We start from the raw sequence: 12668 nt of genomic DNA, 5'->3' as shown, positions 1-12668 counted from the left end.
TATGGACATAGTGTTATATTAATATTCTGATGATTATTTAGAATAATTGTGTATTCTTTTTTAAATTCAGAAGTATCCTTGCTCAGAAATAAGTATTTATTCTCTTGAAACCTAGGAACCTTCACTAAACAGAAAGTAAAACTTAAGTTCCAAACACCTTGGCATGTTCCAAGATGGAATGCAAATAGCAAGGTAAGTTCCAAGGTAATTTTCACATTCTCAAGTGAATGTATTATTTTCTTGATCTTTTTGTTATGAAATCTTTCTGCAGCTGAATATCTTATGGAAAGAAATTATGCTAAGCTTTCAGCTCGCTGCTTTGGTGGCATAATGTTTGCAAGTCTTTTCTAAGCCAAACCACCCATAGTATGCTGTATCACTACACATTAGGTGTCATTAAATATCTATTTCACTTATCACAAATTTCGACATGTCTGCAGTAAATCGAAGACCTGGTTTAAAATTGCTCAATACAGGGCTGTCACTTAGTATTAGACCAGGGAAAAGGTGATATGCTGGCATGTAAAGACCTTAAAAAACAATTTTCATCTGTTATTAACAAAACAAAAATTGGCTTTCATGTTGTGAATTTTAATGGAGAAAGAAATTATGTAGACTTTGTTTCAAAAAGGCGTTTGTGGAACTACTGAGTTCATTCCTATTTTTTCTTACGTACTTTCATTTGTCAACTCTCAGTATCAATCTAAGAAAAAATTTTGTAACGGATATAAATGGTAAATAAACCAAGTCCAAATACTCTAGTTTAATTTTCACAGGATACCTGCAGGAAGTAAGGAGGCTGAATGGTAGGAGAATACAGTTAGGTGCCTCCTGTTGAAACTCAATATGCTAAATTCTAAATGCACCTTGCTTAGACTCTACATATCATTCTTCCACGACAATGGTCAGAAATGCTTAAAAAGATTTGTCTCAGTTTTTCTACAGGTATTTCAGCTGTCAGGTTGACAACTAGAAGAGTGCTATTAACAAAGGGATGTAACTATTAAATTACTCTCTTTTCTTTTTGATCACCCCACATTAATTTCTGCCAACTGTTTCTAAATTACACAACCAAAACGCCCCCACTTTTTTTTCATTATGATCTGTATACATTAAGCTAGAAATTCCCCACTACTTCAAACATTCCCCTCACTCAGCTCCATTCAAGGAAACATTATCTTACCAGCCTCAAATTAAGGCCTATTACTTACAGGATATCTGCCCCATCTTCAGATGATGCTCTGCATTTCTATTACCAAGACTGTTTCCTTACATGTAAATGTTATCAACATATAAACATATATGTATACATATAGATTTATGTATTTATATGTGTGTATATGTATGTACACACAAGTGTGGGTAAAGGTTTTTTTTTTTGCATTAAATATTTTAGTGTTTTTTAATGGTAGGGATTGCACTATATATATATATATATATATATATATATTTTTTTTTTTTTTTGGCATTTCTTCAGTACCCTTTAAAATTGGAAAGGGTATTATAAATACCTAACCACTGATTCAGCATGAACCTGGACCCATCAGATCCATGCTGTATGAACAAGTTTAATGTCAGATCTACTATAAGTTACTTATATATTGTTTGGCTAAATATAATAGTAAAACAAGGAAAAAAGTAGTAAGAATTTCACAAATACGTACCATCAGACTATAATTCAATAAACTTTTACATCTAATAAAATTTCAAACACATAGACCTCTTTCTTTTTTTTAATTAATTTTTTTATTTATTATTTTTTTTTCATAGACCTCTTTCTAACATAGAAGACATGGTCAAGTTCCTTGGGAGGCAAATCATTTCCATAGAATTATTTGAAATCTGCGCTGGCATCTCTGATATTAACATAAATCACAGGCAGTCAATATGTATTTATGTATTTATCTGGTTTATCAAAACCCACAAACAACAATTATATGCCTGCTTTGTGCCTGGGACAGTGCTGAAGATTAGGAGGGATATGTGATCTAAGATTCAAGGGGTTATGGAAATTCCCATAAGTGATGTCCTGCTGTTTGAACAAGACAACTGAAAAGAAAATCCACAGCCAAGAAATACTACAATTCAGCAGTAAATACCCCATAATCAATTATATTAGCAAACTAAAGTCATAGTGTTTTGGGTAACTTTTGTTTCTCATACAAAAGTTAAATGTGCTGTTGTCTCCCTCTCTCTCTCCCTCTCTCTCTCCCTCTCTCTCTCGCTCTCGCTCTCTCTTCAACTGTGCAGCAATGACAATTTATGGATTCAGTAATTTCTCACATTCTGCTTGAAAAATGTTTCTTTATCCAAAGGTTAACTCCTTTCGGAGTACAGACCCCTAAATTTTCTCAGTTGCTCTATTAGTCGGTACAACTAGATTCACTAGACTCATAAATCCATCAATTTTCTAGTCTATAACAGTGTAATCCCTGAAATCTCAGAGATATAAATGGAATTGCTAATTTTCAATAAATCTACAGAAACAGGTAAGAGTGTCATGGGCCCCCAGTTCCAATCATTTTAGCTATAACAAATGGTACCACAGGGACTTGCTTTAGGTCATAAAATTTACTGACCAGGATACAAATTTTAACCCACAAAGTATTTTATAAGTTTTCTCCTTTTTTCCTACTTTAAAGTATGAATTCCAAGAATGATTTCCCACTTGAAACTGATTATAGATAGAAAAGGTAAAAAAAAAAAAACAAAGAATTTTTTGAGATTAGTATTTTTTACTGAGAAAAGACAACATAAGTAATAGAGACAACGTAAGTATTTCAAACATATACAATAGTACATATGTTGGTTACTTAAAATTTAAGTGCTTTGGAAAACATGAAATTGCTATTTATATTCTCATATTTTACAAATAATACATCATAGAACAGAAATGTGTTTTTCTAATGGATGATAAACATGCTTCTGAAACAAATTCTCTAAATATAAATTAAAATGTAATTTTCTTAAATAATTGCAAATGATTTCTATATTTTTTAAAAGCAGAAGTATGTACTTTCACTGGATGTTTTTATTTTTCCTTTCTGAGAGTTTTACCAGTATTTCTAAAATACTTATTTGCCCAAGATAACTATCATTCATCCATACATTAGAATGAATTACGAATATTGCTTTCAATGTATTGCAAAGGATTTTTTCTGACTCTTCAATTGTATATGGAATGACCTCTGAAATAATATGATTGTAATCACCTTTTAAACAAACTTAAGGAATTGATAAAAAGGAAACAATCAAGAGTACCTTAAATGTAACATTTCAGTAAAAATAATTGTGTAAAGTATAAGTTGAGAGGTTCACTCTAAATGAAAGCTTATCCTATTGAAATCTTTAAAGTCTTTGAGTTTCACACTTTGGGATTTCCTGGGCTAAGGTAAAAGTAGATGGGAGACAGCAGGAATGAATTAGCTGTGTTTTTTGCTATATTTTTATAATCAAAGTCAGAAGAAATAGAGCAGTTGAGATGCTGAATCAGTATTCCGTCATTTATCCATTTTTACCAGAAATGCACACACAAATCAGGTCCTGGTCAGCCAAATGTATATCTGGCATCATTCCTGTTTCTTTTGTGGACAGCTTACGGTAATATTCATGCTGTTTCTCTACTTTTATAAAAAGTGCACATATTCTTTCTTACTATGTGGCCAAGATGAGTTGTTAATAGATGCTAAGTAAGCCATATAAAGGAAGTGTAATATGCAGTTACACGGAAATAGGTCTTACATGATTGGTTCTAGTATAAATAAACAATTAAGGAGAGAGCTCTGTAATAGTTGGGATTCTCAAAGAGAAATCTTTAAAAATATAAGCATTTAAAATTTTATTATTATATTATATATATATATATAAAACTTTCTATTTATTATAAACAAGGGTTCTAGTAATCTAATGGTCAGTACCCTTATGAAAATTAAATGTTATACTGCACAGCAATATAATGCACAGAATCTATGATGAAACCACAGGATGGATCACAACATGTTGAGAAATATGTGAACATACTTTTAAATCCCCCATGAGTATTTGTTAATAGCACATATGATTTTGAGAAATATATTCTGAACAGCAACCCGAATATATCATATTGAAGACATTGAAGAGAGGCAGTATACCTTCCTCTGATTAGCTCATGGAAAATAGGATTGAAATTTCTAGGGTCAAAATTGTTACTACCATCTCTGACTTTGCCTCTAATAACTGTGCTATAACTATTAGAATTTGTCAGACTAAGTAATATCATATTGACCTTTGGAGTAATAAAGCATTATTTACTCATTCTGGTAGAGATGCTATATTGGATACAGGAATTTCTTTTTGACTTAACAGGACCTTGTGTGTGATAATCACTACCTGAACCTTTCATGTATATGAATTATTCATTCTTTTATTATTATCCAGTCATTTATCTCGGGCTCAGACTGTAAAGAGGCTGCCTGCAATGCAGGAGACCCAGGTTCAATCCCTGGGTCGGGAAGATCCCCTGGAAAAGGGAATGGCAACCACTCTAGTATTCTTGCCTGGAGAATTCCATGGACAGAGGATCCTGGTAGGCTACAGTCCATGGGGTCGCAAAAAGTCAGACACGACTGAGTGACTTGTACTAGTCATTTATCTAGTTATGTATTCCCTTAATCTTATTCTATCTATAAGACATTTGAATAGCATATAGGGAATATGATTTGAATTCTGAATTGGAACTTGGTAAAGTGATTCCACTATGGTCTGCTTTTCGGAAAGCCCTGCCAGACAATGCAGAGGAAAAGGGAGCAATTTTAGCCATACAGATGTGTTGTTTCAGTGGTGCCAAATGCCTACTGGGAAGCTAAACATCAGGATGCTTGAATTAAAATTTTCTCTTTTCAGCAGATTTTTTTATTTGAACAGACATTGTGTCAATGAAAAGCCTTTGCCTATTTGTTTAAACTCCTGGGATATATGAATGCAGATATGTGAGGCCAAATTGACAGCAGTGTATTTAAATCAGTGTTCCTGCCTTGACCCCTTTTAAAAACTATAAAGCCCTTCCTGCAGAATCATAGAAAATGCACTCACTTGAATGGACCAACATAAAAAGAATTCATTCTAAAGGACCTAATTCTCAGGTTTCTCATTTCAGACAGGTTATTTTCTTTGAATTATCATTTTAATTCTTGGATTAGTGACAACAAGAATGTAGTATATGAAAAGATAGTCTGGTAATTATAGGCTTCCCTACAGACTGAAACAGTGTATCACATTGTACATACAAAAACATGAAAATGCTTGCAATATTATTATTTTATATTGAGAAACAATTTAATTATTTAGAATGTGGTTTTATTTTTCATATGAAGCCAATCATATTCTATTATTAAAAGCTGTTGCCATGGTTTCTGGTTTAGAAAATTGTATTTACTGTATTATGGCAGTGTATTGGATGTTTTGCTTTCACATTAAAAAGAAAAAAAGATCGAATAAAATGAAAGTTTCCCAATAAATTAAATTGTGTCACACAAATGTATTTATGATTAGAGCTCATTAAAAACATTATATTGGTCTAGTTGACATTTTGAAAATTTTCAAGTTATTATAGAAGTCAGCCCCTCTTACTTCATGTTTCCTAAAGTTAGGTTGGCTTCATTTTTCACATTGAATTGTTTAGATTTAAGCTGAAAACACATTCCAGGTGGCGTGGCAATATAGAGTCTGCAGGGAGAGAAGCCTCTTGACTGTGCCTCAGTTCAGAACAAAGGGAGGAAGGTATGAGAGAGGGAAGTAAACTCTAGAAAACAAAGACAATTTGATACATTAGTGAAGTAAAGTCACTCAGTCATGTCCTACTCTTTGCGACCCCATGGACGCAAAGGCTCCTCGTCTATGGGCTCCTATCAGGCTCCTCGTCTATGGGATTTTCCAGGCAAAGAGTGCTGGAGTGGATTGCCATTTCCTTCTCCAGGGGATCTTCCCGACCCAGGAATCGAACCTGGGTCTCCTGCATTGCAGGCAGACGCTTTACCATCTGAGCCACTAGGGAAGCCCGATTTGATGCATTGGGGCACTTTAATTTTCTTCAACATTTCTTCCCATGGCCTCTAATGCCTTATTGCTTTCCTATGTACCTTCCATCTGTCTAGCAAATTTATTGTGATAGTATACCATTTCATCCAACTTAAATTACTGCCTAGTTCACATACAAGCCTCAGGACAATGCTGCAAAGCAAATTTGATGTACCCACTTAAGGGCCAGGGAAAATGCCTCTAGAGAAGCTGAAGCAACCTGCCCAGGTCAGGGTTGGTGGTGGTGGAGCTCTGCCTGGAACTGGGACCATGGAGTCCTTTTCCAGCATACTGTCCATTTGGCCCAGTGCCTGTCCTTCCACAGTGCTGTGCTCAAGTTGGATGCTCAACTAATTCAAACACGATTTTGACCTTTGTTAACGACAGAGGATGAGATGGCTGGATGGCATCACCAACTCGATGGACCTGAGTTTGAGTGAACTCTGGGAGTTGGTGATGGACAGGGAGGCCTGGCTGCTGCGATTCATGGGGTCGCAAAGAGTCAGACACGACTGAGTGACTGAACTGAACTGAAATCATGTTTTGAATCCTCTGTTCTTTTCCTCATATTTTAAGAATATCTGCTTCCTCAATAAGGAGATTCTCAATACTGAGGGCTGAATGTGACTGATGTTGAGGACACACCCCGAGAGTGAGCAACAATCACACTGAGGACGGAGGCACTCAAAGCTGGAAAGAAATCTGGCCTTTTTCTTATTTTACAATGTTTCTAAAGACAGTGGTATTAAAAATAAAAGCCAGACTGCAAGATTTATTCTTAAAAATAGGTAACTGAGATATATAGCAAAGTCTTATATATTTTCTGTATACTCAAGCAAAGTCTTGAGTTTCACCACTGCTCCAGAGGACAAGCAGGGGAAAAACCTTTCCTGAGTACTTACTATGTACCCACAACACTTTTACTGATAAAAAGACCAAAAGGCTCAGAGAAGTTAACATTATGCTTAGAGGTTAATAACAGGATTTTATAAGTATTAACCATGTACAGTGCTAACAGGGATTAACTCATTTATTTTTTATAACAGCTGTAAAAAAGAAATAATATCCATTTCTCTGTTTTTCAGATTAAAAAAGCCAAAGTTTAGAGTTGTTAAGTAGCTTTTCCAAAGCCCAAGTTGAAGAACTTAAATTAGTCAGTTCAGTGATACTGTCTTTTGCTGAGAATATAACAACAACAACAACATTAGACTGTGTAAACTCCTTCAACAGCACTGGGATGTCAGGAAGTGAAGAAGTGAAGTGAAGTGAAGAAGTGAAGTGAAGTGAAGTGAAATCGCTCAGTCGTGTCTGACTCTTTGCGACCCCATGGACTATAGCCTATCAGGCTCCTCTGTCCATGGGATTTTCCAGGCAAGAGTACTGGAGTGGGTTGCCATTGCCTTCTCCAGGGGATCTTCCCTACCCAGGGATTGAACCCAGGTCTCCTGCATTGTGGGCAGATGCTTTATCCTCTAAGCCACCAGGGAAGCCCGGGATGTCAGAAAAGGAGAAACAACTTGCTAGGCAAAATTGCTACTCTGAGACAATGGAGTTTGCTAGAGCCTTCATCTTAGCTTCTCCTCTTTCTGGTGATACAACTAGCACTGAGTAATTTCATGTCATAAGACGCTTTCCTTTTCTGAGCTATCCCTATGTTGCTGTAAGACAAGTGGTCTAAGATAGTAAAGAGTCCTCATGCAATGCAGCAGACCCAGGTTCGATCCCTGGGCTGGGAAGATCTTCTGGAGAAGGGCGTGACAACCCACTCCAGTATTCTTGCCTGCAGAATCTCAAAGATAGAGGAGCCTGGCAGGCTACAGTCCATGGAGTCTCAAAGAGTCGGACACAACTGAGCCACTAACACTTTCACTTCAAGGCATGTGGTAAAGTCTGGAAAATATTTCCTAGTCTGATGGACAGTGGTAAGGTATTTCTCTCAGCAATGTCTTAGTATCTGCAACTGATTGTTAGCACCTTAAGTGAAGAGGAAGCAGAGAAAGTAAAGGACTTAGATCAGGCAATGTACTATTTAGAAAATGCACCTTAGAAGAATATATGCTGGAAAAAGAAATAATGCTTTCTGAATTATCTATAATTTTGAAGTATCTTAGGAAATTTTAGGGACTTATGAATTAGAAATATATCCAGATTTGTTTTGTATCTCAGTGCCTAAAGAAAAATTCAACAAAAAGTTGACAATATTGCCAAATTTCTCCTTCAACATCAAATACACATGTTTAAAGATACACATGTATACTAAATATATAAAATTTATATATACATAATTTAAAAATTTGAAAATTTCCTAGCACAGAAGCATACTGATTAACAAGCAAGCTATGGGTTTTTACAAATAAAAGTATAATATTTGAAATGCAAATTTATTATTTTGAGAAGCCATGAATAAAAGGACAACCTAGATAATTATTCCCTGAGTAACTGAATGAACTATATTAAAATATTAAAACATGAAAGACACACAATAAAAAGAAAATAGATATAAGAAAAACTCATTAATCCAGTGGCATTTTGAAAATTCCATTTTCAACACTGGGCAAGAGAAATGATGTCAATATAGTCTTTAACATTTATTATGCTCTTCATAGAAGTATGTTTTCTTGTTCTACCAACTCTATTTGCATGATGAGATCAAGAGCAAAAGACAATTAGAGCCTGAAATCTTTGTAGTTTCATAGAATAAAAGAAGATGAAAATAGTTGTAAGTTTTCAATGATGTGTTTTAATGAGAGCATTAAAACCCACAAGGATGCAATTGAGCTTAACCATGAAAATATGAAGGTTTCTGTCACGTTTGTGGATCCTCAGTTTAACAAAATATTAAAGTATTTTCCCTACAGTGAATATGTGTTTTGAGCATCCTTTGGGTTTCCTTTTCTCAGTATTTCATCTTGCTTTTGCTTATTTCAGAAAGAAATAATTCATGGCTCAGGCTCAGGTGTATTGGGGTCCCCTGTCAGATGTAAAGGGCTGTCTCAAGAGGTGGGTTTAAAATATGACCTTGCAGAGTGATCCTGCAATTAAGACTTTCTCCTCACTTAACAACATTACTGCTACCCATCTCGTGAACAGCAAAGGAATATGATTTATACAGTGATTGGAAGCATGTTCAGTCCCTAGCTCTACTATTTTCAAAGTTTTCCATTTGTATAGGCCTTGGTGGTTTTGGGGTGTGAATTGTTTTGTTAAATTTATAATTTTGTGTCTAAGGGGGAAAAATGTCAGTGTCTGGTAAACCACAGGAAAACTTAGATCTCAGAAAATAATTGAAATCCCTTTGAGTCACATGTGGTTTGAATTTCAGGGTAAAAATGTTGAGTTTAAAGTTACAAGTAATTTTTTGTTAGTCCTTCAGGAGGAAATTACTTAGGCACTGGTATTGGGGAAAATGATTATTAAGCAAATATACAGAGCATTTCAGCACTGAAATAAAGATACAGCTATTCAAAATTGTCAGAGGAAATGCTCTTTCTGATCTGTCACCTTCACCGTACCCTGCTTCTATGTTTGAAAATATTTGACACACTGAGTTTCACTTCTTCAACAGTTGTTACATCTCCTCCATCCTTTTCTCAGCATGGAATCTGACTCAATCTCAAAGTTAATATCTTTCAGATGAAAATATCTCTTTCACAGATATCAAATAAATTTCCAATGTGAAATTGACACCCGAAGTTTTATTTAAGGAAGGAAGAAACTGTACTGGAATTTCCAAAAAGAGTTGACATAGGTATGTGACTTTATACAAAGAAGAAAGTCAATGAATGAGAAATCTCTTTTGGTTCATCTGCAAGCAAGTCGTCATTTTCATTGGAGCAAGCATGTTAAAGATTAGGAAGAAGAAAATATGCCTTTGTCAAATGTGAATTTTACTGCTATTTTTTCCCCCTGCAAGCCCCTGTAGGGAAAGCATAACCTCAAAGCTCTTTAGAGAGGTTTGGTATGAACAAATTGTACTTTGAGATAAATTTGAATAAAGAACATTTACAAAAATAAAGTGAATTGAACACCTTAAAAAATCTCAATATAAATCTTAATGGTACATTTGAGGAAAAGACAGCTTGCAAATGTGGCATGAAATAAACAGATCATCACTTAGAAACCTAACACTCACTAACCCTAGAGACACAATTGAAGTTCATCCCAAGTACAGGGCCTGGGAGTTTGGCCAAGAAAATTATCTCATGGGGTCTAGGGCTTGATTTGTATTTCACATAATATGAAGTGGCATTCATTACCTTGTAATCGATATGCAGATAAGAAGAAATTATTTATAGCACAATTAACTGGGAAGGAAAGAGTACCATACATGTACATATGGGAGAACGGAGGGTTTCTGACAGGATCATAAACCATAAGTAGACTTTTGACAATGATCAGACCTCTGAGATAACCTGCTGCCTTGGAAATTCATCCAGCTTTATGGATTCTAATATATTTGTAATCATCTTTTAGTGTCATTCTTCAAGTATAAACTGGATGTTTATGGATTTTTTATCCCCTCCCCTACAAAAAAACTAACTGAAATCATTTATATTTTTTTGAAACATTGAAAAATGTTTCCAAAATGATCTTAGAATATAAGTTCTATGAGATGTTAATAATCGGTTTGGGAGAGATGATGATTTGAGGAAGGAAATAGGACTCCTCAGAGCCTTTATTATTGAAATATATTTTATAACTCTCCATAAGGAGGGTAAATTATACAGTATTTCCTGTCTTCTATTTGCAAACCCTAATCCTATTGCAAACCCTTCTTCTTTGGTCTACCTCTTTGAAAAACAACTTAGAAAAAAGAAAGAAAGCTGAAGTGACTGTTTTTCAGACTTCACAAACATACACTAGAATGTGTCTGCATTTTGCATCAAACCGGATGTTCTTTACGCAAAGCCTTATCTGCCTTACTTCATCTTGCTTAGCAACATCCTGCATCAGGATTCTATTCTCAACCAGAGTCTTTTCGAGGATGGCGGCTCCTGTTTGGTGAGGAAGTCTGTTTGACGAGCTTCCTCTGCAGTTGGCACCAGCACTGCCGTACCCTGCAGACCCTCACTAAGAACCCCAAGTACCCATCAGATCACCAGTGTCTGCCCTGGGCTTCCAGATCTCCCAGGACTGGTTTTGCCCACATAGCAAATAATTAGAAATTCAGAGCCTATATTCTGGATCATGAACCAGAAAGACAGATAGTTCAAAGAAACTCTTCCAACATGGGGGATTGCTGCACAAGGCTGCTGACAACATCTCATTAACTCTTGACATGTTCCATGTTAGTGTCCCTTATTCCTGCAGTATCCCCCACCTGAAAAACCAACGTTTTCCACATTTTCTTTCCAAATACTTAAAAAAAATTTTTTTTTAATTGTAGTTGATTTACAATGGTATGTAAGTTTCAAGTATATAGCAAAGTGATTTAGTTATAAATATACATATATTCTTTTTCAGATTCTTTTCCATTATAGGTTATTAACAAGGTATTGATGTCATTTCCTGTGCCATACAATAGGTCCTTGTTGCTTATTATTTTATATATATATATATATATATATAAAATATGAATATGTTAATCCAAAACTCCTAATTTATTCCCCCCATTTCCCCTTTGGTAACCGTAAGTTTGTTTTCTATGTCTGTAAGGCTATTTCCGTTTTATAAAAATGTTCATTTGTATCATGTAAGAGTCCACATATAAATGATATCATTTGATATTTTTCTTTCTCTGTCTGTCTTAACTTCATTTCATCTGATAACCTCTAGGTCCATCTGAATTGCCACAAATGGCATTATTTCATTCTTTTTTTGGCTGAGTAATATTCCAATTTTTAGAATACACTACATCTTCTTTATACTGACAAAGTCTTCTTCTCTCAGTAGACTTTTACGGTGCTTCCATGTCTTGGCTATTGTAAATGGTGCTGTTGTGAACACTGAGGTACACGTATCTTTTCAAATTAGAGTTTTTGTCTTTTCCAGATACATTCTCAGGAGTGGGATTGCTGGCTCATGAAGTAACCCTATTTTTAGTTTTTTTAAGGAGCCTCTATACTGTTCTCCATAGTAGTTGATCCCCACCAACAGTGTAGGAGGGTTTCCTTTTTCCATACCCTCTCCAGCATTTATTGTAGACTTTTTAATGATGGCCATTCTGACTGGTATAAGGTGATACCTTGTTATAGTTTTGCACTAGTTATAGTCACTAATTCTCTAATAATTAGTGACTTTGAGCATCTTTTCATGTGCCTGTTTGGCCATATGAATACCTTCTTTGAGAAATGTCTAAGTGTTCTGCCCTTTTTCTGATTGGGTTTCTGTTGTTTGTTTCTTGATATTGAGCTGTTTATGTATTTTGGAAATTAAGTTGCATTGTTTGCAAATATTTTCTTCCATTACACAGGTTGTTTTTATTTTGTTTGTGGTTTCCTTTGCTGTGCAAATGCTTGTTTCATTAGGTCCCATTTGTTTATTTTTGCTTTTATTTCTTTTGCCTTGAGAGATTGAGTTAAGAAAACATTGCTATATGATTTTCATCAGAGAATGTTTTGCCTATGTTCTCTTCTAGTAATACCATAAAGGTATCATGTCTTATATTTAATTCT

At 35.0% G+C, this 12668-nt stretch overlaps 1 non-coding gene across 1 annotated transcript; it reads right to left on the bottom strand.

Annotated features, from left to right (window-relative positions):
• Positions 1 to 5959: 5959 nt before the first annotated feature.
• TRNAC-GCA (transfer RNA cysteine (anticodon GCA)) lies at positions 5960 to 6031 on the bottom strand. The gene has a single exon. It is a non-coding gene; the product is annotated as a tRNA-Cys (tRNA).
• Positions 6032 to 12668: the final 6637 nt, after the last annotated feature.

Source organism: Bos taurus, chromosome 11 (genome assembly GCF_002263795.3).
Source record: "Bos taurus isolate L1 Dominette 01449 registration number 42190680 breed Hereford chromosome 11, ARS-UCD2.0, whole genome shotgun sequence".
Lineage (NCBI taxonomy): Eukaryota > Metazoa > Chordata > Mammalia > Artiodactyla > Bovidae > Bos > Bos taurus.
The sequence above is the reverse complement of the archived record's forward strand: the minus strand, read 5'-3'. Positions and strand labels throughout refer to the sequence as shown.